Raw genomic sequence first — 25,312 nt, forward strand, 5'->3', positions numbered from 1 at the left:
AGAGTTCTATGGTACACCTGATCAGGTCCTGGGGATTTATCCACCTTTATGCATTTCAAGACATCCAGCATGTCCTCCTCTGTAATATAGACATTTTTCAAGATGTCACCATCTATTTCCCTACATTCTATATCTTCCATGTCCTTCTCCATAGTAAACACTGACGCTAAATACTAGTTCTTAAGATCAATCATTACCAAACCCCATTCACCACTTTAATCATTCTCTTCCACACAGTGTTGTATGGTTTACAACATCGACTGCAGGAACTCACCAAAGCTTATTTGATAGCACTTTCCAAACCCCCAAATAATGCAACAAGGGGAGCATATGGATGGAAATACCATGACAGTCATACAGCACAGAAACAGACCCTTCTGTCATTTTCGTCCATGCCGACAAGGTTTCCTCAACTGAACTGCTCTCATTTGCTTGGGTTTGGCCCATATCCGTCGAAACCTTTCCTATCCATGTACCTGTCCAACTGTCCTTTAAATGTTGTAATTGTACCCACTTCTACCACTTCCTGTGGCAGCTCATTCCCTATACACACCACCCTGTGTGAAAAGGTTCCCCTCAGGGCTCTCTTAAATCTTTCCCCTTTCACCTTAAACCCATGCTCTCTAGTTTTGGACTTTCCTACCTTGGGGAAAAGACCTTGGCTATCCACCTTATCTATGCCCTGAATGATTTTATAAACCTCTGAGGTCAGCCGTCAGCTTGGCAAGATCCAGCGGGAAAAAAAGTTCCAGCAGTTCCAGCCTCTCCTTATAACTCAAACCTTCCAGTCTCAGTCCCATCTTTCTAAATCTTTTTTGCACTCATTCCAGTTAATAACATCCTTCCTACTGCACCCAGAATTGTATGCAATACTTCAAATGTGGCCTCATCAATGTCTTGTAACATGATGTCCCAGTTTCTGTACTCAGTGCAGTGACTGATGAAGGCAAGCATGCCAAAAACTTTCTTCATCACTCTCTCTCCCCTCTCTACCTCTGACACCACTTTCAAGGAACTATGTACCTGCACCCTTCAGTTCCTCTGTTTGACAACACTCCTCAGGTCTCCACTATTACAAGCTACAGAAAAAAGAACAATACAGCACAGATACAGGCCCATTGGCCCTCCAAGCCTGCGGCACCACATTTCCATTTTAAAGCTGTCCTTACTTACAGGATCCATATCCCTCTATTCCCTTCCTATTCGTGTTTTCATCCAGGTGCTTCTTGAATGCTGCTGCTGTGGTGCTTCCACCACCGCCTCTGGCAGTGCGTTCCAGGCACTCACCACCCTTTGTGGGACGAACTTGCTTTGCACGTCTCTTTTAAACTTCCCCCCTCGCACCTTGGAACTGTGTGCCCTAGTAATTGACTCTCCACCCTGGGAAAAAACTTCATACTATTATTGCCGTTTACAATCTTACAAACTTCTATCAGTTCACTCCTCAACCTCCTGTGAAAACACAATCAGTGTGTCCAACCTTCCTTCATAGCTAAAATCCCCCATATGCAGCAACATCCTGTAAAGACAAAAAGAACTAGAGATACTGTAAGTCAGAAACAAAAACAGAAGTTGCTGGAAAGGCTCAGCGGGTCTGGCAGGATCTGTGAAGAGAAATCAGAGTTAACGTTTCCGATCTGGTCACCCTTCCTCAGAACTGAGGGTCACCAGACCCTGAAATGTTAACTCTGATTTCTCTTCACAGATGCTGCCAGACCTGCTGAGCTTTTCCAGAAACTTCTGCTTTTATTTAACATCCTGCTAAACCTTTTCTGTACCCTCTCCAAATCATCCACATCTTTCTACTAGTGTGGTGACCAGAACTGTCCACAATATTCCAAGTGTGGCCTAACTAATGTTCTATGAAGCTGTTGCATAACATGCCTAACCTTATACTCAATGCCCCTTACAATGAATGCAAGCTTGCCATAGGCCTTTTTTAACTTCCTTATCTATCTGTGCAGCCACCTTTAGTGATCTGTATAAGTCCTGGCCTGGTTTGTCTTACCAAAATGCAACACCTTACATTTATCTAAATTAAACTCCTTGACCCTGTTGAATCTTAGATAACCTTCTTCATTGTCCCCATACCACAAATTTTGGTGTTATCTGCAAACTTATTAACAATGTCTCCTATATTCTCATCCAAATCATTTATATAAATGGTGAATAACATTGGACCCAGCACTGATCCTTGTGGCACAGGCCTCCAGTCTGAAAACAACCATCTACCACCACTCTCTGTCTCCTACCATCAAGTCAATTCTATACCCAATTGGCTGGCTCTCCCTGGATCCCGTGTGGTCTAACCTTACTAACCAGTCGACCACTCGAAACCTTGTCGAAGTTCTTGCTAAAGTCCATGCAGACAACATCAACCACGCTACCTTTGTCAGTCTTCGTGGTCACGTCTTTGCAAGTTCCCCTTCAGACACTCTCGTGATGTGGAAATGTTCCTTTACCAATGCTGTAGCAAAATTATGGAAAGTCTGTGTAAATACTTTTGGATTGTCTAATTCAAGAAGATGGCTCATCATCTTCTCCAGAGCAATTTAGGGCTGATACAGGATTGATAATTAGTTTGGAATTTGTCCCCTTTTTCTATAGCCCTGTTCTAACAGTATAAGATATGCTCATACATAGGGGCATTAGTTTCCTGAACATCCCTGGTCCAGATGCTGGATATAGCCATTGTCTTTCAGAACCCAATGTACAACACCCAAGGTCACAGAATCATTACGCCACAGGATGAGGCCATTCAGTCCATCATGCCTACACTGCCTCTTCAAACGAATATCTTTACCTCATGCCAGACTCTGGCTTTTTATTCCCATGTTTATTTGGAGCGGCACGGTGGCTCATTGGTTAGCACTGTTTCCTCACAGTGCCAGGGACCTGGGTTCAATTCTAGCCTCGGGCAACTGTCTGTGTGGGGGTTTGTGCATTTTCCCCATGTCTGTGTGGGTTTCCTCCCACAGTGCAAAGATGTGCAGGTGAGGTGGATTGGCAATGGGAAATTGCCCATAGTGTTCAGGGATGTGTAGGCTAGCTGCATTAGTCTGGGGTAAATGTAGAGTAGTAGGGGAATGGGTCTGGGTGGGTTACTCTTCGGAGGGTCACTGTGGACTTGTTGGGCTGAAGGGTCTGTTTCTATACTGTAGGGATTCTATGACATACCTTCACATACTCTTTCTATACAGAAAATCATCTGATGCTCCCTTGAATACCATAAATGAACCGGTCTCCTGCACATTTCCATGCCTGATCTACCTGCTGAGCTTTTTCTCTGAACATCATTGCTTCCTTTGTGCATCACTTTAAATCTCTGAAGATGGTCAAAGATCTTTACTTCACAGGAACCAGTGCCTGTTCAATGAGGGTGGATATTGGCTCCTGAACAGAGGTCCTCACGAAGCCAACAGAGGTCTCTGGTGCTTCCTTTTCTGTGATCAAGTTCATTGTGGCTGATGACACCCTGCGTTCAGGGGACTGCAGTTTCTCATTTCCTAAAAGTCTTACTTTTGACAAATCATTCTCACCAGCTTTGTCATCCAAACTGTGACTAGTTACCTGAGGCAATTGAGAAGTTTCATTAGATTGGATCCTGGGATGAGTGGGTGCCCTACGAGATGCTGAGTTTATTGGGCCTATATTGTCTAGAGTTTTAACAAAAAAAAGTGTGAGTGGTAATCTCCTTGAAGGTTTAGAAGGAGATTGACTGAATGGACATGGAGAGATCGTTTCACCCGTTAGGAAACAATAGAGCATGGGGCACAGTCTCCAAATAAAAGTCTAACCATTTCGGACTGAAACAAGGAGAACATATGACTAAATGTGAGTTAGGAGTAGGCCATTCAGCCCCTCATGCCTGCTCCACCATTCAATAAGAACGGCAGCATGGTGGCTCAGTGGTTAGCACCCCTGCTCACAACATCAGGGACCCAGATTCAATTCTAACCTCGGGCAACTGTCTGTGTGGAGTTTGCACATTCTCCCTGTGTCTGCGTGTGTTTTCTCCAGGTGCTCTGGTTTCCTCCCACAGTCCAAAGATGTGCAGACTGGGTGAATTGGCCATGCTAAATTGCCCACAGTGTTAGGTGCATTAGTCAGTGGAAAATGGGTCTGGGTGGGTTACTCTTTGGAGGGTCGGTGTGGACTGGTTGGGCCGAAGGGCCTGTTTCCACGCTGCAGGGAATCTAATCTAATCTAATCTAATCATGGCTGTAACTACAAATCTGCGTTTCTGCCTACTCCCGATAACCTTTCACCCCAACATAACAAGAATCTATCCACTGCCTTAAAAATATTCAAGGACTCTGCTTGCCCTAGCTTTCCAGGAAGAGAGTTCCAAACACTCACCACACTCCAAGAGGTAAAAATTTGCCTCCTGTCTATTTTAAAAGCAGCACCTCCTGGTTTTTAAACCCAATCCTTTTTCTAGATGCTCCATGCGAGGAAACATCCTCATGACGTTTACCCTACTAAGACCTCTCCCAATCCTTCAGTCAATTCACAAACGTAGCCCATGCACCTCTAAGACAAAGCCTCCCCCCCTTTCCTTTTGATGTTCTGAACTTCCTCCAATGCACTTACAACCTTCCTTAAACAATCCAACCAATAGTGCTCAAGAATGTGCTTTGATGAAATTCCTTCAGTCAGCAGCTTGTGACTTTTTTTGAAATTTTATATCCCAGCTAGATCTGATACTGTACCATTGAGTATATTCAAGACTGAGCTCAATATTTGTTTTGTTAATTGATACGGGGAAACAGGCAAGGAAGTTAATGGAGGTGGAAGACCATGAACAACCATACTGAGTGGCTGAGCATGTGCGAGGGGGTGAAGACTCTACACCAGCTCCAGATTCTCATCATCTTGTGATTTTTAGTGACACTCCCACCCAACATCCCCCCAACCAAGGTATTCTCATGTGAAAAGCAAGAAACATTTTAAAACTGCAAGGGTAAAGTGAATCTCTTTTTTTTAACATATATAAAAATGGACACAAGCCAACTTTTAAACATGGCTCCCAAAAGTCACCTGACATCTCCTGTGTATTCACCTGTGATTGGGAGCAGAGTGCATTTACCTCAAGAAGAATCACATACAGCATTCTAATTCCTTCCAAATTTCATAATGTTGGACAGGAACTCATTGACAATGGTTTCTCTGGAGATGTGAAAAGCCTTGCTAACGCAACAAACCTCAGAGAAAGGAATCATTCAAGTCAATGGCTGAGGCAGTAAAAGTGTTAATTCTGTTGTCCTTTTGTCAAGGTATCGGAATATGGTCCAGACTTGGGTCATAACTAATATAGAAGCATCATTTGACAGTTTGGAATAACAGGCATTTTTGGATTTTGAACTGTATCAAACATCTGGCTGAGATGAATTCCTGATGACAGGCTTTTGCCCGAAACATCGATTTTCCTGCTCCTCGGATGCTGCCTGCCCTGCTGTGCTTTTCCAGCACCACTCTGATCTAGTATCTCGCTGAGAGCAGCCATTCCAAGAAGAAACATCTGATCGCCATGAAAGAGTAAACTTGAAGCAAAAACCATTTGCAACAGGAAGGCCATTTGTGAAATGGAAAGACAGCTCAAGGAATAAAATAATGTTAAGAACTGCATATGATGGAAATTGCTGGAAAAACTTTGCAAGTCTAGCAGCATCTGTGGAGAGAAAGCAGAGTTAATGCTTTAAGTTCAGTGATCTTTCTTCAAAACTGTTCTGAACAAAACAATAGAACAATTGTTTTCTCTACAACTGAGCATGAAGACTGTGTCCAGAAAAAAAATGTGCTAAATATATTTGACATTCTGTAGATCAATTTTGAGTTAGTAATCCAAAGTGACTTTAATTAAGAGAAATGGTCCAAAAATGGACAGGAACCCAGCATATCAAAGCCAATCCGCCATCTTGTAGAGTATTCAAATATGGAGGGGAATGGGAATGTGGACAATGATGGCACTGAAAGGAAAGAACACTGAGAATATGCATTTCGAGTTTAACAATTGTGAGATTATGTTACATAGGCTTTCTGCTAAATATTCTGGAGAACTTCTTTTTCTTTCAAATTATAAACATTCTCAGTTCTGAGCAGAAAGAGATCCCCATGTCCTTGGAAGCTGAGATAGTGCAGTGAATCAGAGTTTGCTGTATCACTCTCTGAGACAGTCACATTATCCTATGTTTCAATTCCTCTGCCTTCAATCATTGAGACATTCCCAACAGAGGCCAGGAAAAGGCATGCCAATTTGTTGTCTATTTGTTGTTTTTTATTTGGAAAAATATGTCAGTAAGTTCCTGTGGTGGCTCAGTGATTAGCACTGCTGCCTCACAGTGCCAGGCACCCAGGTTTGATTCCATCCTTGGGCAACTGTCTTGTGTGGAGTCTGCCCATTATCCCCACGTCTGTGTGGGTTTCCTCGAGCTGCTCCCGTTGCCTCCCACAGTCCAAAGATGTGTAGGTTAGGTGAACTGGCTGTGCTAAATTGTCTGTTGTACCCAGGGATGTGTAGGCTAGGTGGATTGGCCATGGGAAATGCAGGGTTACAGGGATAGGAATAGGGAGGGTGGGTCTGAATAGGATGCTCTTCATAGGGTCAGTGTGGACTCAATGGGCCAAATGACCCGTTTTTATGTTGTAGGGATTTTATGATTCCATCATCCTTTATGGGATGTTTCTATGTCAAAGTGACATAGTGGATCTCCTCTAATTAAGGCCCAAGCTAAGGCAACAGGCAGGTAACATCAGGATCTCTGTCTTGCTGATTTGTATATCAGTTTTGCAAAATGGGTGTCTCTGTGGGAAATATTCTTGACTTCCATTTCTCCACATTGTATGCGTCAGATCAGGAAAAACTTGCAGGTTTCTGTTCCATTCCACAACTCATTGCATCACCCAGTGAGATATCTTAATGGCCAGGCAAAACATAAAACGGAAAGAATTGTAAATCTGTGGCAATTCAGGTCTTCCTAGTGAAAACTCAGATCACAGTTGTGCGCTTGGTATGTGAAAAATATAAATAGAATCTCAATAATGTGGAACCAGACTCTTCGGTTCAGCAAGTCCATCCCAGCCCTCTAAAGAATAACTCATCCAGACCCATTTCCCCTATGCTATTACTCTACATTTACCCTTGATGAATTCACCTAACCTACACATCCCTGAACAGTATGAGCAATTTAGCATGACCAATTCACCTAACCTGTACATCTTTGGATTGTGGGAAGAAACCAGAGCACCCAGAGGAAGCCCACCCAGACACAGGGAGAATGTGTAAGCTCCAGACAGACAATCACCCAAGGCTGGAACTGAAGCCAGCTCCCTGGTACTGTGAGGCAACAGTGCTAACCACTATGCTGCCTACTGATCAACTTGTATCCTGAAGATTGCATTCCATTTTAAAAAGATCAGGTCCACGGTTCATCATCATATTATTTCACAACAGGACGACTGTAGTCAGATACTGTACCAATTATTACTCTGGGGATTTTTTAAAGAATCATTTAGTGAGGTCAGCATTTATTACCCATTCCTGATTGTGATTGAGAAGGTGGCAAACTGCCTTCTTGAAACATTGCAGCCTATGTCATGAAGGGACATGAACAGTGCTATTTTGGAGTAGTTTGATGTAATTGAGAGGCTCACTCAGCCATTCCAGAAGACAGTTAATAATCAACTACACTACAGAATGTCCATGTGCAAGTCAGACTAGGTAAGGACAACTGAATTCCTCCCCTCAAGGATTTATTTTATGTAAATAAAATTAAAAACTGCAGTTGCTTGAGATCTGAAGAAAACATTGTGCCATCGTCAGAACAGATTGTGATGGAGATAGAGAAACTGGAAGAATGGAATGGAGTCCTTTTTTTAAACTTAAGCAAACAATAACAATTTATTATTAATATAGCTGTAATGTAAATTTAGCACAACACAGATAAGCAACAAGGTAATGTAATTAATTTCTATGATCTAAAGCCCAATCCACTCACACACCGAAAGACAAACAGGAACTGTTACAGGATAATTTAAGAAAGAAAATGTAAGAATTATAATTTGCCAGTTCAGTAAACAGTTCCAAATGATGGATACCAGGCCTTCATTAAATCCTTGGGCAATGGCTTATTCACAGGCATGTAGCACTTTATATCTTGCATAAATTCCACAGTCACCAATTTATTTTACAAATAATGTTATTGAAAATTTTTTTCTTGACAAAATTATAAAATTTCAAAAATATGAAAATATATAACAAACATATAATAAACCAACTCCTATACTACTCTACAAAAGAACTCACAACTACACATAATAAATAAGTAAATAAATTAACACTACTCAGCATAACAAGTCCTCCGCTCTCAACCTTCGAGAGTATCAATTATTAAACCCACGTTGCCTGGAAATTCTTCCTGTCAGGACATTAGGCTTATTAAACCAAGCCAACATGGCTAGACAAAAGGCCTCATTTAAAATGATGGACAGATCTGATTCCAAATAATTCAAAAAGGGTTGCCATGTCTTGTAAGAATTGTCCATTTTCTGATGCATCATGTTTGTAAGGAAGTCCAAGGAAAATGTTCCATAATTAACTTATGCCACCCCGACAGACCCGGGGGAGGTTCTCAGACAACCAACACATCAGAATGTTCTTCCTCGCACAAAAATTGAGGATGCTAAAAAGCTTTTTCCCATGTACATCTGAGGGAGATAAATTCAGCAAACCCATGAGAAGAGAAGCCGTGTCCACCTTGACTGTGGTCCCCAAGCCCCTCTCTATTACTCCTGCCACAGCACTCCAGTATGTATGGAGCCAGTGGCAGGACCACCAACAATGAGTGAGGGTACCCGTATTTATTTTACATTTGGGGCACATTGAGGACATACCCTGCTTAAATTTTGCAAGACGATCTTGGGCCAGATGAGCCCTATGAAGAATCTTTAACTGTATAGCCATGGGTCCAATTACATAATGAAATCTTCCTTGCATCCTCCCAAGTTTCCAGAGCGATCTCCACCCCTCACTTTCCCCCACCTCCACCCCCCCCCCCCGTAATAGCTCACCTGAGGAACACTCCTCCCCTCCCGCCCAACAAATGATAGAGAGTACTCACTGAAAGAGTGCTTTTAGCCTGAAGCACCCTCAGTCAGAAGCATAGTCTCTTTTTGGATAAAATGTCTGATCTGAAAAAAACGGAAGAGGTCCCTCCTCGATAATCCGTATTTTTGAGTTATTTGATCAAATAACATTAATGTCTCATCTTCAAACAGGTCACCCAAACAAGAGACTCCCCTATCCACCCAGGAGGTAAATCTGGGATCCATTGTCCCTGGCCAGAAACCTGGCATACCAATTATGGGAGTATGGAAAGATGACATGTGCCTCATTGCCCTCCACACTTTGACAGTTTTAATAACTATTGGATTTCGGCAATGTTCTGCAACTATTCTCATTTTGTTCAGAAACAACAGGTTAATAAAAGGACACTTTGCCTGCGAGGCCTCAATGTCTGACATATCAACGCCGAGTCCTCACAGGCCCAATCACTCACAAAAGAGAGAAGGGAGCTCAATTGATATCTTCTGACGTCAGGAGATCTACTCCTCCCAACTCCTGGGGCATTTGCAATTTTGTAAGCTTGATAAGGGGCTGCTTATGGCACCAAATGAAAGAACTAAACCAACCATTCATGTCCGAAACGTTTGTTGAGGAAAAAGCAAGGGAAGCAACCACAGAGGGTATAATAAGCGAGGAAGAACATTCATTTTAATAAGTGCACCTCAACCTAGCCATGATATTGGAAGGGGCCTCATCTTTGGAAGTTTTGTTTAATCTTGTCAAACAAATGAACAAAATTAGCCTTGAATAATTGATCAAACCTAGAGGTAACAGAGAAGCCCAAATAAAGAAAGCCTCCCTGTGCCCAATAAAGGGGAACCCAACTTCAACGTCCGGTATTCCCCTAAGACCCCCCATAGGCATAGCCTCTGATTTTGAAAATTAATCTTGTAACCTGAGAAAAAGCCAAATGAATTAATACATTTAATCAAATAGGGCGCCGAAACTGCCAGGTTCAAAAGAATAATAAGAACGTCATCCATATATACTGTGATCTTATGCACCTTTGACCCTACCTTTGGGGCAGCCATATTAGCGTCCCCATGAATGGCCTCTGTCAGTGGCTCCATCACCAATTTGAAGAGCAAAGGTGAGAGGGAACAACCTTGCGGACTGCCCCTACCAATGTTAAAATGATCAGACCTTATACCATTAGTGAGAACCACCACCAGAGGATCACTGTAAAGGATCCTTACTCATCTAGTAAACACTTCATCCAGGCAAAACTGCTCCAGGATATAAATAGATGCAGCCATTCCACCCAGTCAAATGACTTCTCTGCATCCAAGGAAACCACCAACCCTTGAACTGACCGTTGTTGGCCCACTTCAATCATGTTAAGCAGTCTCCTAACATTAGAAGACCTGTGACCCTTTATAAAGCCCGTCTGATCCTTCTTAACAATAGAGGGCAACACTTTCCAACCTCAATGCCAGAGTCTTTGATAAAATTGTAAAGTCAGAGTTTAAAAGCGAGATGGGTCTATAAGAAGCACAGTCCTCCAGGGCGTTCCCTTTCTTAAGGATAAGAGAGATATTCGCCTCTCTCAAGGATGGCGGGAGACAATCAGGACTATATGTATAGTTATACATATCTAGCATCGGTCCTGACAGTATGTTTACAAATTCTTTATAAAACTCACTGGGCAAGTCATCGGAGCGGGCGCCTTACCACTTTGAAGTTGCCTCACTGCCTCCTGTATCTCTTGGGCTGTTAATGGAGCACTAAGGAGAGGTGCCCAATCAGTAGGAAGATCCAAGTTCCTAAAAAAAGATTCCATCTTATCCCATCTGTCCCCACAGCATTCAGACTGGTAAAGTTTAGATTAAAATCTCTGAAATTCCTCATTGATCTTTTTAGCATCATAAATAAGAGTGCCATTCCCTTCCCTAATAGAAGCAACAGGCTGGGAGACATTCATCTTCCTGACCAAATATGCCAAGTATTTACCCGGCCTATCACTATGCTCAAACAACCTCTGCTTTGCAAAGGGAAGTTCCTGCCTTGCTGTTATGCGTGAGCATGGAGTTTAAGGTGGATCCGAGAGCTGTGATTGGCTGCAGCTTAGTCACTGACGGTTTACTGTAATATGTCGCCTCAGCTGCCTTCGATCGTGCCTCAAGCAGACGCTGCTGCTCTCCCTTCTGTCACTTCGGGCTGTCAGAGTATGAGATAATTATCCCTCTGGTGTAGGCCTTAGCAGTCTCCCAAAGAATGGATGGATTACTGGCTGTACCTGAGTTGATGGCCAAAAAAGCTTTAAATTCCCTCGAAGTATTCTACAAACTTGCTGTCCTTGAGGATGAAGGGATCTATTCGTCAGTACCATGAGCCCATTGCATCACCCTTAATCTTAACTATTAAATATACCGCTGCAAGGTCAGAGATGGTAATATTCCCAATCAAACAGGATACCACCGAATCTAAAAAAGTGGCGGGAGTTACGAAATAATCAATCCTTGTGTGGCATTTATGACTATCGGAAAAGAACGTAAAACCTCTACCCATGTGGTGTAAACGTCTCCAAACGTCTACCGACCCCAGTTCCACACATAGATCACCCAGCTGCTTAGATTGTGAAGAAAGCTTTCAGGGGCCTTTGGGCATTCCATCCAGCACAGCATCCATAAGGCAATTAAAGACCCCTCTATAATAATATGCTGCGACACCAAAGCCATCAGCCCTTAGATAGTGCATCAGTCAGAAATTTAAGAGGGTGGGTTGGAGGACAGTAGACATTCAAAACATCATATTCCTCGCCATGTGTAAGGGCCTTAAGAATAACAAACTGACCATACTCACCTTTAACACAATCTATTAAATTAAATGGGAGACCCTTCCGGACAAGTATTGCCTCTGCTCTGTTCCTAGTACTAAAAGACGAGAAAAACACCCAATGAAACCCATCCTGCTGCAACTTCAAGTGTTCCTTTTCATTAAGATGAGTCTCCCGCAACAGGGCAACACTTCCCCCTCTCCTTTCTAAGGCTCAATAACACCTTTTCTCTTTTAACTGGCGAATGAATCCCTCTGATATTCCAGGTGCACTATTTAAGAATGCTCCATGTTCCTTTACAATCACCTTTGACGTACTGAGAGGAAGAATTCGTCTTGCAACATGCTGAGCATACTCAAAAGGAGACTCGTAGAGTCTATTTGCCAAAACCCAATAAAGAACTAACTGCAAAACACAAAAGGGCTTATTGGGGGGCTCTACCCCCTGCCCACAGAGGGCGCTTATATTTCCCACACACACCTCCATGCCCCCTTCCAGCTCGAGCTGCACCCCAAACCCAAGCAATGGAAGAAACCAAACACAGAGGTATAACCAAACCAGTGAGCACTCTGTCCACCCCACAATATATCAATACCACTCCAGCTCAGAGAGTAAAAAAACCTACCAACAGCTTCTTTGGGAAAAGAGTGAAAGTACAAGAAATAAAAGCAAGACAATTTAAAAAACCAGACATTATTGTCCATGTCCATAAATACAACTACATTATTTTAAAGTGTCCAAGAAATTTTTGGCTTGCTCCAAGGAATCAAACGACCGCATAGTCTCCTCGTAAGTAATACGACGCACCACTGGGTATCTCATTGAATATTGTATACCAAGGTCCTTTAACCTTCTCTTAACCTCATCAAATGATTTCCTCTTATGGATCACTGCCACAGAAAAGTTCTGGAGAAACATTATCTTAGCTCCCTGGTTGGTCAGGGCCTGCGGATCTCTCCCCAACCTTCCAGAAGTTTCCATGACTCTCTGCTTGTCCCTGTAGCATTGAAATCATATCAGAACCGGGTGGGAGTGCTGACCCTGACTGGATCTGCGCACTGCAACCTGGTGAGCTCTGTCAACCTTCATCCAGTCCACCTCAGCATCCCAGCCAAGAGACTGTGGCAACCAGTCTTCTAAAAAAACCTTGCTGGCTGCCCATCTTCTACTCCCTCCGGCAGGCCAACAACCCGGATATTCTTCCACCTACCTCCATCTTCCAGGTCATCAAGTTGCTCAGTCAGGGCACGAACCTGTTTCTCATGGGCCTGGATCCGCCCGGCCGAGGACTCGATTTCGCTCTCCGACGCCGCAGTCCGCTGTTCAACCTCTTCAACTCGCTTCCTGAGCCCTTCGAACTCCTTCCCATGGTTTTTGCAGCATGGCTGAGATGGGCTCCAGTTGATTATGAATCTCTTCCCTCGTGTCCTGGATCAGCTGTCGGATCGCTCTGAGTCCTCCACGATGTCCTGCTGCGCAAGCATTTCCTTCACAGCTGCTGAAGGAGCTGCAGCTGCTTCCCCAGTTACAGTCTCAGGCCCCGCCTGGTGTTTTCGAGTGTCCCGAGTGTTGAGACTTGACTGTTTGCTTACCCTTAGTCATTCTGGCACGTTTGAAAAAAGGATTTAGATTAGATTGCCTACAGTGTGGAAACAGAGCCTTCAGTACTGGATTGCATTCAGTACAGTCCATCCATTTTCTCCTACTCTTAGTCCTTATAGTCACTTATTTAGCTTTATTCCTGACTGGGCCTATTATTTCCTTGTTTACCTAGTCCTTTCATCGCTCTCTCTCCTCTCTCTCTCTGTGCTCCATCTCAATCCATCTGTTCCCCTCTGCACTCCCAAAACCAACCCCTCCGCCCCAGCTAGCAGTTCTGATGAAGAAGCACTGGACTCAAAATGTTAACTTTGCTTTCTTCCCACAGATGCTGCCAGATCTGCTGAGTTCCTCCAGCAATTTTGGTTTTCATTTCAGGTATTGTTTTACATCAAGCTAATTTATTATTATCAATTAGACAAGTATTTAATTTCATATTTTTAAAACATTAATTAATTGAATTTAAACTCATGTATCCTGAGTATTAGTCCAAGGGTCTGGATTACTCATCCTGTTACATTGCCATAAACTAGTGATTAAAACTCAACACAGTTATTTGGAGAGATGAGAGTACCCAGAACACCTTCAATGTGACCTTTATGTGAGGGAGTCATTTATGTTTCATACATAACCAACCAACTCCATTTGCATTAGGCTACTCTCTAAGGCTGCAGATATTAAACTCATAATTATTAAGATTATAGGTGCCTTTATGCTCATGTTAATGAGGCAGTCTGAAATATATTGGCTCATGCTGCATTAATAGTAAAGCAGTTCTGTTCATAAATGAACAAATGAATTACAGCGTATTATATAATAGAGGTTTTTTCAGGATAGCACATTACACAGTTCAGTGAGGTGCACTAGCTATTGGGGGCCTCTGTCTACTGTTCTTTGCTGCGAGATCTGGAAGACAACAACATTAAAGTTATGAATCGGAGATGCCGGTGTTGGACTGGGGTGTACAAAGTTAAAAATCACACAACACCAGGTTATAGTCCAACAGGTTTAATTGGAAGCACACTAGCTTTCGGAGCGACGCTCCTTCATCAGGTGATTGTCCTGATGAAGGAGCACAGTTGGAGATGGAACTATGAAGGAGTGTCGCTCCGAAAGCTAGTGTGCTTCCAATTAAACCTGTTGGACTATAACCTGGTGTTGTGTGATTTTTAACATTAAAGTTAGGCAGACTATTCTCTTTCTATGAGTTAAATGCTTTAGGACAGTGTCTATAGTTTATCTGACAGTGGGAAAGGAAGAAATGAGTTTGGTAGAATAAGTACAGAAATGCAAAACAGTATGACATTGGATTGATTGTGCTGCTCTTAAGGAGTTGGAGAATGTTTCTATGGTAAAAATGTACAATGATCCTTGTATTCCATGTATTCATTGCCACTATAATGTTTTAAAGATACTGCTTGGAATATTAATAGAATTGATGGTTACAATTGGAGTCCATGACTTGTCCGGACTTGTCCGACCTGCCTAGCTCCTTTTCCACCTATCCACTCCACCCTCTCCTCCCTGACCTATCACCTTCATCTTCTCCCCCACTCACCCATTGTACTTCTATGCTACTCTCTCCCCACCCCCACCCGCCCCTAGCTTATCTCTCCACGCTTCAGGCTCACTGCCTTTATTCCTGATGAAGAGCTTTTGCCCGAAACGTCGATTTCGCTGCTCGTTGGATGCTGCCTGAACTGCTGTGCTCTTTTCAGCACCACTGATCCAGATTTCAACAGGAGTCAAGAGAAAAGAGTCCGATCTCAGTCTTGTGATGGTACAAACTGATTTGGAGGTAAGTGAGGAGGGTTATAACTAGTTCCATCTCCAACTGTGCAGTCCTCTTTGAAGGTAACCTCAACATAGTTAGATGGAAGGATGCTTCCATGGTTAGTCTAAATACTGACATGATTCTATTGGGTGGAATTGTTTGTTTGTAGAAATTTTGTAACACTTTGTAAAGAGCCTATCTCTATTCATTGTGTTCCTCGCTAATACTCATTGTTTCTAGAGGGCCCAGAGCTAAACCGCTGACAGAAAGACCTGCAATCGTGTTGCACTTTTCACAACCATTGGATATCTCAAGACACTTTACCAGCTATAAGATATTTTATGAAGTGTCATCACTGCGTTTTAATGTAGGAATCCTGACTGTCAGTTTTTCACACAGCGATCTCACAAAAACAGCAATGTGATATTGATTGGTTATGTTAGTATGGTATTGATGGAGGGATATATAGTGGTCATGCTACCAGTCAAAAATGTCACAAAATGGCAGATCAGAATTGGTCAGATGAACCAGCAAGAAAAAAAACATTTCCCTGGCCTAATAAAGGGCGACTTTATTTGGCATTACACAATTCCAAACCTGTAGTCCCAGATTGGTGCCTGGATTGTTCATTACTATTAAATCCATGCCTAGCCAATTTTTGGTTTGGAAGTGTTTGATGCTCGTCTCAACTATTCATAATAAGGATTGTATTCCTTAGTAGTGAATATTCATCTGAACAGAAAATCTCCCAAATGATTGAAATGAAGTTAATTGATGTCTTTAATTTCTAATGATTACACAGTAGCGTTATCCATTTTGTATGCCAGAAACTGACTCTCTGCTTCAGCATTCCCACTGTGGCGTTACCTCCTTCCCAATGTACTGCAAATATTGTTCATTTTATTCAAACTATTAGAAAGGTGTAAAAGTTAGGACTGAGTTGCCATTGGTGTTGGCATCTAAGTTGACCTTCAAAGTGGCTTCAGAAATGTGTTTTCTTTAAATGGCTACTCATTCTAAAGTAAAAACAAGTTACTGTAGAGGAAAACGTTACATGACTATAGTAGACCAGCAGGTAGATTAGAGAGGTAGGGCTATGGTGATGCTGTCACTGGATTTGTAATCCAGAACCTTGGGCTTAATGTTCTGGGTTTTGGATTAGTGGTGCTGGAAGAGCACAGCAGTTCAGGCAGCATCCGAGGAGCAGCAAATCAGAAAGTGCTTAATGTCCTGGGTACAAGAGTTTCAATTCTACCATAATCGGTGGTGAACTTTGCATGTAATTTAATAAACAAAACGTCTAGAATTAAAAGCTAATCTAATTGCAACAATGTAACCACTGATCATTGTCATAATAATCCATTTGGTTCACTGATTGTTTTTTGTTTTAATGAAGGAAATCTGCCATTTTAATCTGGTCTCAAATATATGTGATTCCAGACCTGCAGTAATGTCGTAGATGCTGAACTGCCTTCTGGGTAATCAAGCATTAAATACTGCCCTAGCCATTGACATACGTACCCGTCAACAGAAAAAAGGTTGATTCTGCACATGCATTTCTCTGAACATTTCTTTTCCTTATATTTAGAAAAATCCAAATACAACATGAGCATGCACTAGCTTTCGCTCTTTTTGTTTTACTAGTTCCAGAACTGAAAGTTAATGCCATGATCGGTTTGCCTATGTCAATCGCCATGCAGGGAACACAGGAGTGGCTGTGCACATGTGCCGCCATGCAGCTTTTGGGAAAGGTTGGTGTGCATTATCACGTATAGTTACAAGTGATCCAAGTATCCATGGTCAACAAAGAAGACCATTGATCAATAAAAGTGTTAATTTTATTCAGTCCCACTTTTATCAGTCTCTATATTGCATTGTATACATTATCTTTAAAACATCCACATCTTCTAACCACATGTGCACCGTTGTTGGCTGCTCCCCCGCTATCTGCTCATTCCGAGGATGAAAATCCTTCTCTGGGGATTATTGTTCTCATTGAGTGCTGCCACAGCAGTAACTGTTGCTGCTGATTGATTGATTTTTCTGTTAATGAATCATGAACTTCGCGGACTGATGGTTACTCCATACTCTGTACAAATGGTGTGACCATATCTTCCTGAAGTGCAAGTTCCTACAGTTGTGACAAAATATCTGGTTGCTCATGTTCACTATGTAGGATCGAGGTGGCAAGTACTCTATACTGATCACATGGCTGGATTCTTGAACAAATGACACTTCATGTTCAATTGATACTTCCTTCTGCTGTCATCATTTTAATAGTCAAAAACTATTTATTACCTTTAGACTTGATGACAACAATCTGTTCTATGTTATAGAATGATTAATCAGAATCATCAATCCAACATATCGTCATCAGTCACCTACATAGGCTGACTTTGCTTTTTAGTCACTAAACACTTGCATGAAATGTGGTTCCGCTTCTTGCAGATAAATCTCTGCTTTCCCAACATTGCACCTGCTTTTCTTTTGTGTGGTGTCCTCTGCAATATTTATATCCTGTACTTACAGCACCTGATGAAGGGCTTATGCCCGAAACGTCGATTCTCCTACTCCTTGGATGCTGCCTGACCTGCTGTGCTTTTCCAGCACCACACTCTCGATTCAATGTGTACAGGTATTAGTTAATAAAACAAGCATTTGTTGGGAGAAAAATTGAGTCTGAACTTCTATTGAATATATGCAAAAACATGATTTCTGGGGTGAGAAAGATTGTGTAATCTTATATGCTGGATGAATGTATTTGCCACAATTTACAGTAGGTATTTAAAATCTTTATCATGTATTTTTTTTCCTTCACGAACCGTAAAAACTAAGTATAACCTGCAGGATCTCACCATGTTATATCTATTGAACTAAGCAAGGAGTGAAAGATATATCCAATTTTCATAACTGAATTTTAAATGTGTACACTGTAGTGATACTATTTTCGAGTGCTTTTAACAATTTAACAATGAATATATATTTACATACCTAAGGTCAGAGAGTGAAATTTGTGTGGCTTATGCATGCCATATAGATCAAAGATAAACGTGGTTTCTATTATGATCTGGAAACCACACATGCTTTTGCCCTTGACCGTGTAAATGTCTCTTTTGCTGTAGGCTATTCACATTGTCCACAGGTGATGGGATGGTAAGAGCCTCAGATCCCACCAAAGTAATTCAGTGCTTTCAAAGCCATTCTAATCTTGTGATTAGTCTACGCATTTCCATTGGTGATCAGCATTTAATTGAGATGAACCTCATCTCTGTGTAGTTAATGAAAGTTATCAGGTTTTAATAGTAACGACTCAGGGGAATTTTAGTGCTGCTTTCTTGCTTTTTTTTAGTTTCTTTTTAATTTATTTGTGGGATGTGGGCATTGCTGGTAAAGCCAACATATATTGCCCATCCCTAATTTCCCAGAGGGCAGTTAGGAGTCAACTGCATTACTGAGAGTCTGGAGTCACATGTGGGCCAGACCAGGTAAGGATAGCAGTTTCCTTTTCCTCAAGTAATTAGTGACGCAGACATTATTTCTCCCTGATTAATTAACATTAGTTCCATAGTCATCATTAGATCCTTAGTTCCAGTTTTTTTAAATTGAATTCAAACTGCACCATCTGCCATGGTGGGATTCAAGCCCAGGTCCCCAGGACATTACCTGGGTCTCTGGATTAGCAGCCTAGTGATAAATACTACTTGGCCATTGACTCACATTAATATAGTCATAATTAATTCATTAGTTAATTATATCTTGTAATTAGTGAATATGTAATTTTCAATAGAATGGAGGAAGAAACCTACTTAAAACTATTTCATTCATAGTATTCTGTTGCCTGCTTCTAATGGGTTATTAGAATTATATTATGTTAGATAGCAGGAAGTTCTCAGGATCTATTTGTAATCAATGTTGAATTTATTCATGTCAGTCCAAGACTATGATGAGTTGATCTCCTGAATTCTGTTGCTCCTATGTTTTGATGTCTCCCATTTGGTGTGTTCATTCAGGAATGCCAATTGAGAACAGATCTAATTAAGGTTCTTGCCACAATCCTATCATAGTTACCAAGCTCCACGGCCTCACTTAGAGAAAAATAATCCAAAATACTTGGCTAAATGGCTAGAGGACTGCAGCTATTGTACATTCATACAAAATGAAATACTATATGTGTTTCACTTTAAGAATTTGAAAGTGTGTTGCCACTATTGAAATGTTTGTAGTGTAGTCACTTGTCATAATTTAACTGGGAAGAATGCATCAATAATTGTGTCCCATTATTCAACACAATGCATAAAACCCCAGTTAACCACCAAAATGACTAACTTGCCTGTATGATTGATTGTTACTCAGAACAAAAGCAATTCATACCAGTGAAATAACTCCACCAAGGCTGGTATCCCATCACCAAATCACCCTTTATTTACATGTGGAGTGTCCTTGAAACTAGTCTAGCTTCCTCAGAGCCAGCTCTGAGTAAACAGAACCTCTAACACTTCTGTTTATATCTGTCAGCCAGAGCTCCCTGATTGGGGCTGTTGACCTGATCCAATATCATAAGCTGTGCAGTCCACCTGGCTGACCTTGTTACAATCATTGCACCAGATTTCTTCAGCAACAGAATTTTCCTCATCCCACCCACTTAACTGTTATAAGAGCAGTGAAAGAAAAGATGTTTAACTTATGCAACTGAATCCCTGCCCCTTCAAACCCTAAATACACACACACTCAATCACAATTAACACCGATTAAATACAGTTTAACTCACATTGTTTTTCACCCATATTCTACACAAGAAAACAAAATACCAAAGATCAATATTCCAGATAAAAAGGTATAATGTTATTTTTCACATAGTACATTAGATTTTTGCAACGACCACAAACTGTTGTCTGTATAGTGGCATCACCCCTCAATTTAATGGTTGATCAGGTGAATCTAGGGTCTTTTCTTATTTGAGTTTTATACTTTCTTGTTTTGTTTTTGTCTTTGTTTCTGCATGGAAGGAGAGAGAGAGAGAGAGAGAGAGAATAGGATGTTTTGTGTTTGCAGTCTTTAGATATATTTTCCAAGCAATTGTTCTTGGCTTCTACAGCTTTTTAAACAGTACAGGTCAACCAATCAGGAGTCAGGCATCATTTGATCCCCTTAAAGAATTCTTAGTGCTGCTCATTCTCCAATTCTTCCTCTCTTACTGCTTCTAAAAAGCAACATAGTTTTCCGCAACTCTACAGATGTAACACTTGATTGTAAGTTGCAAAACTCTCTAGTTATGTCACTCCAAATTCCTGGTGGCATTGTTTGAACACTGCATATTGGTCATTTAGTTGGACAGAATTGATCTTTGGATTGTTCCTTTAACAGCTTGTGTTCAACAAAAAGTAAAAATAGATTCAGATTTATAATAGATTCATAGTTCTGAAAAATGGAAAATGTGGTTTCTTGCACACTGGAATGTAGAAAATACAGTTTACAAACAGTAAATTTCCATAAGTAACAATATAATGACCATTAATCTGCTCTAGCAATATTGATTGAGGGATAAGTGTTGGTAATAACACCAGGGATACCCTGCTTACTCTTCTTCAAAAAATGGTGCCGAATATATTTTGCACACATCCTAGATGACAGTTCAGGTCCTTCACTTAACATCACATCTGAAAAAACAAATCTCTCAGAAGAGAGCTGAAGTGTGACTTCAACCTTGATAAAGTTAAAAATCACACAACACTAGGTTATAGTCCAACAGGTTTATCTGGAGGCATTAGCTTTCAAAGCGCTGCTCCTTCATCAAGTCTTTTGAGGTGGGACTTGAACTCATGACCTCTTACCTCAAAGCATCCCCAACTGAGCCAATCTCTTGTCTAGGCTTCTTCAGCAGGGATACACTTAGAGGTTTACAGATTGGATATGACCATTGAGGCCCATTCTATCTGTGAAATGCCATCTCTCACAATAACTCTAACTCTTTCTAAATTCGGTTCTTCATCAATTATCAGGCCTCCTCGACACCCATTGGGGAAACTTAGGGAAGATTTGAAGACAGAACGATAAAAAGATCTAAAATCATAGATTCCGCTGTAGCATCCAAATATAATCCTGGCTTAATTGATAATTAAATGGAAACAAATTTCAAGTAGTTGTGAATAATAATTTGGTAACAGAAATTATTTTCCACAAATTCTGAGCACAGGTCTGCACTTAGCATTAAGATAGAAATTATTGGTTTGAATTGATTAAATTCTATCATAAATTGTGTTTATGGATTCATTTCCAACTTGTGTTGAGCACAAGTTGTCTTATTGCATTTAGTTTATAATCCAAGGCTCAAATCTTTTCAGCCCATTTGGCAAAGTCCTGTCAGTGTTCAAACAACTTCATCCGCAACGTGCAATTAGCCAAGAATGTATGGATGGAAAAAAAAATCTCTTTTCTAAGTTCACCAGAAGAAATTAATCACTTATTTCGACAGCCAAATGGACCCAATTACCCCATTACTGATTTATAGTTAACCAGTGGAAAGGCATTCTTATTTCATCTATTACGTGTAATTTCCAATCGTATTTTTCATACTGCCTTGTTAAATCTGTGAAACTGTCATAAAACATTGGCTGTATTGGATATATTTAAATATGAATCTTAAATGGTGAATATCTATAGGTTTCAGAGGCTGTTGGCAATGGAGCTTTTAAATATTTTCCCTTGGACTTAATGGTTGTTCACTGTGTTGGAAACACAGATGTGTGTCGAAGGAATTGAAGTTATTTGCCATGACCTAATTACAGAGGTAGTCCATCGCTGTTCCAACTAATCACTGAACACTTAAGTTTACTGGTTCCCTCGATGCTTATGTGAAATCTGATAATGATAGTTTATTAACGAGGGAAAGACTGCTTTCAGAAATTAACAATTGTTAGTTAAGGCCAATTCATTATTGCACTGCAATCTACGTCAGTGTTTGGTTCATTGGCAGAGAAGAGAGAAACAAAGTGAATGGTCAACCATATCCATAACTAATTGATTTAATCAGATTACACCGACTGTAAACTAAATGATGGTGTGACATTCTTTGGAACAAACACTAAGACTCTGGAAGAAGCATTCCGAATTAGAACAGCATATGCTGACATCATTTATTACTAAGTGATTTGTGAATAATAAGTTGGTAACAAATCATTTTCCAGTGAATTCCGAGCACAGAATTGTACTTTTTTACAGTACAGCTAAATTCTGTCAGTTCAAAATGTTACTTTCTGTCAAACCTGTGTCTATGAAGCTGTTTGTGCAGAATGCAAACATTGCATTCCTCTTTCTGACCCCCTGCTCTCGCACTTAGATGTAAGAGTTTTGTAACCTGAAGTGAACACAATGCTCAATGGAATTTTCAATACACTACAGATGCACTAGGAGTTTTATGAAGAAAATGTACAATCAGAAACACATAATACAACACTTCTTTCAGTCCCTGATTGAGATAATGTTGCTGATTTCAATGGAGATTTCATAAGCACATTCCAATTCATTATAACATCTTGGAGTTGAGGAATTAGTCATGGTTCCCAACCAATAAACATGCTGGAAGTACACATGTATGAACTTTATGATCTGCCCTTCCCTCATCCTCAACACTAAGTTCAAATAATCACCCAATCTTCCATTTCAGTCCTTTTTATTCCTTTCTGTTGACCAGGTCTCCATGCACAGGACTAGAACTTGGGAGGAGCATGGAAGATTGAGAATATGGTTACATTTCAGAATATAACCCTAGTGAAGAATCAACTCCTTCAGGAGATGAGGATAGTAAATAGATACCTACAAATAGGAGAGGAAAATTGAGCTAGGAAAAGCAATTTCTTCAGCTGTAGCAGATACGAATATTAATTAGATTATCTTCTCAAGCCAGCGTGGTACTGAAACGTTTTGGGGTGTGACTTCGACACAGATTTTGGCTGAGAGATTGGGGGTGCTAAATTGGATAGCCCCTGAGAATAAGTGCAAATACTGTGCTGTTTGATTCATTCATGTCTGTTTAAAGTAATGTAAGAAATACACCAACTTTATTCTTCCCACTGACTTAAAACGTCTGCAGTGTGGAGCTAGTGCTCCCCACTTTGTTAAATGGCTGCAATGCATTAGCAGCTTAGTTAAAATTGTGAAAGGCTAGATGTACTAGTTAAAGCCAGCCTAACCCCTTAAAGGAAAGCATGCCGATGCTGGGGGTGGTATCGGAAATCATTCCGCAACTGATTCAGACCTGGGTAGAAACAGGACACTGGCAAAGCGCTAAAGAAGGAGAGAGGCTCGAAGATTGTCAAATACTGCCCTGGTTCACTCTGATCCTAGCTGCTGTAATTACAGAAAAAGTCAGATCCCAGATTGAAATCTGGCTCAGTAGTTTGTGTTTTGTATTATTTCAATTTTGGTGAGGCAGTTTCTCACTGAAACACAAGCTTTTAATGAAAAATAGAAATTAATTAAAAAGCAAAAGAAATGATGATAAAATGAAATAAAACCAGGCTATTTACTTGTAACACAAGTTTAAATGTTTTGAAATACAAAGTAACACATAATCCTATTAATCCTCAAAACAATCCTTTACAGATCTCAAGGTAACACCCCACTACAGTACTTCCACCACAGAATACTCACTATCTCTAACTCCTCGATAAACTTAATTTACCTGTGACTTTGACTCCCTGTTTGGATAATCTGAGAGACTCTCCTTGGAGCTTCTATACAGTTGAGCTTAAAAATTCCTTGCTTCAAATGACTTCTTCAGGGTTATATTCAAATATTCCTGGACTGACACTTATATAAAACTCCATTTATTCTGAGGTCATCTATTGTTAACACAGTTAATTTTCTTCTCCTTTTCTCACTGTTTAAGATATCCATCTTCATCCAAGACTTATGTGGAACTGCCCCAAATTGAAACCAAAACATTTTTCGCCTCTATCTGTGGGTTCTGCTTACCAAACTTTAAAGAAAGAATAAATGCTGAAGCTTCTAACTGAACCAGGTTAATGTATTACTGTCTGCCTCACTTGGTTGTAAATGCTCTTAAATATCAAACTTTCATTAATTCTGGAGGCAACCTCTCTCAAACTGTTTCAAAATAAATCACCATGGATACAGAAAAACTTCCAACTTAACCATTAAACCATCAAACACAGAAAAAAACTGTATGTAACTAATTCAAAATTCAAAAATCCACTTAAAAATAAATGGTGTGTTTATTTTTTACATCACAGGTTACAGGATGTGCAAAGGGGGGAAGATACTTGGTATCCTCTTGTGAGGTGGAGGCTGTCCAGACTGAAAAGGCAGTGCCAGCATATTCTTATGGAGGTTAAGACCTGTTGGCCCAAGTTCATTAGCATGAGTAAGTCAAAATTATCAAGGTTAGTGAATAAATTCTCAAATGCTATATTCTATCAAACGCATCATTGACTTCAGACACTGCTCAATTCATCAGAGCTACCTCATTCACCTATTAACAATTTCTTCCAGTCATCATGAATGCCTGACATTTTTATGCTACACTTCACCCTCCTCACCATTATACATTTCTCACACATGGTAAAAACAATGACTGCAGATGCTGGAAACCAGATTCTGGATCAGTGGTGCTGGAAGAGCAGAGCAATTCAGGCAGCATCCAAAAAGCTTCGAAATCGACGTTTCGGGCAAAAGCCCTTCATCAGGAATAAAGGCAGAGAGCCTGAAGCGTGGAGAGATAAGCTAGAGGAGGGTGGGGGTGGGGATAGAGTAGCATAGAGTACAATAGGTCAGTGGGGGAGGAGATGAAGGTGATAGGTCAGGGAGGAGAGGGTGGAGTGGATAGGTGGAAAAGGAGCTGGGCAGGTCGGACAAGTCCGGACAAGTCAAGGGGATCGTGTTGCTGGAGGTTAGAAACTAGGATGAGGTGGGGGAAGGGGAAATGAGGAAGCTGTTGAAATCCACATTGATGTCCTGGGGTTGAAGTGTTCCGAGGCGGAAGATGAGGCGTTCTTCTTCCATGCGTCTGGTGGTGAGGGAG

This window comes from Chiloscyllium plagiosum, chromosome 22 (assembly GCF_004010195.1).
Source record: "Chiloscyllium plagiosum isolate BGI_BamShark_2017 chromosome 22, ASM401019v2, whole genome shotgun sequence".
Taxonomy (NCBI): domain Eukaryota; kingdom Metazoa; phylum Chordata; class Chondrichthyes; order Orectolobiformes; family Hemiscylliidae; genus Chiloscyllium; species Chiloscyllium plagiosum.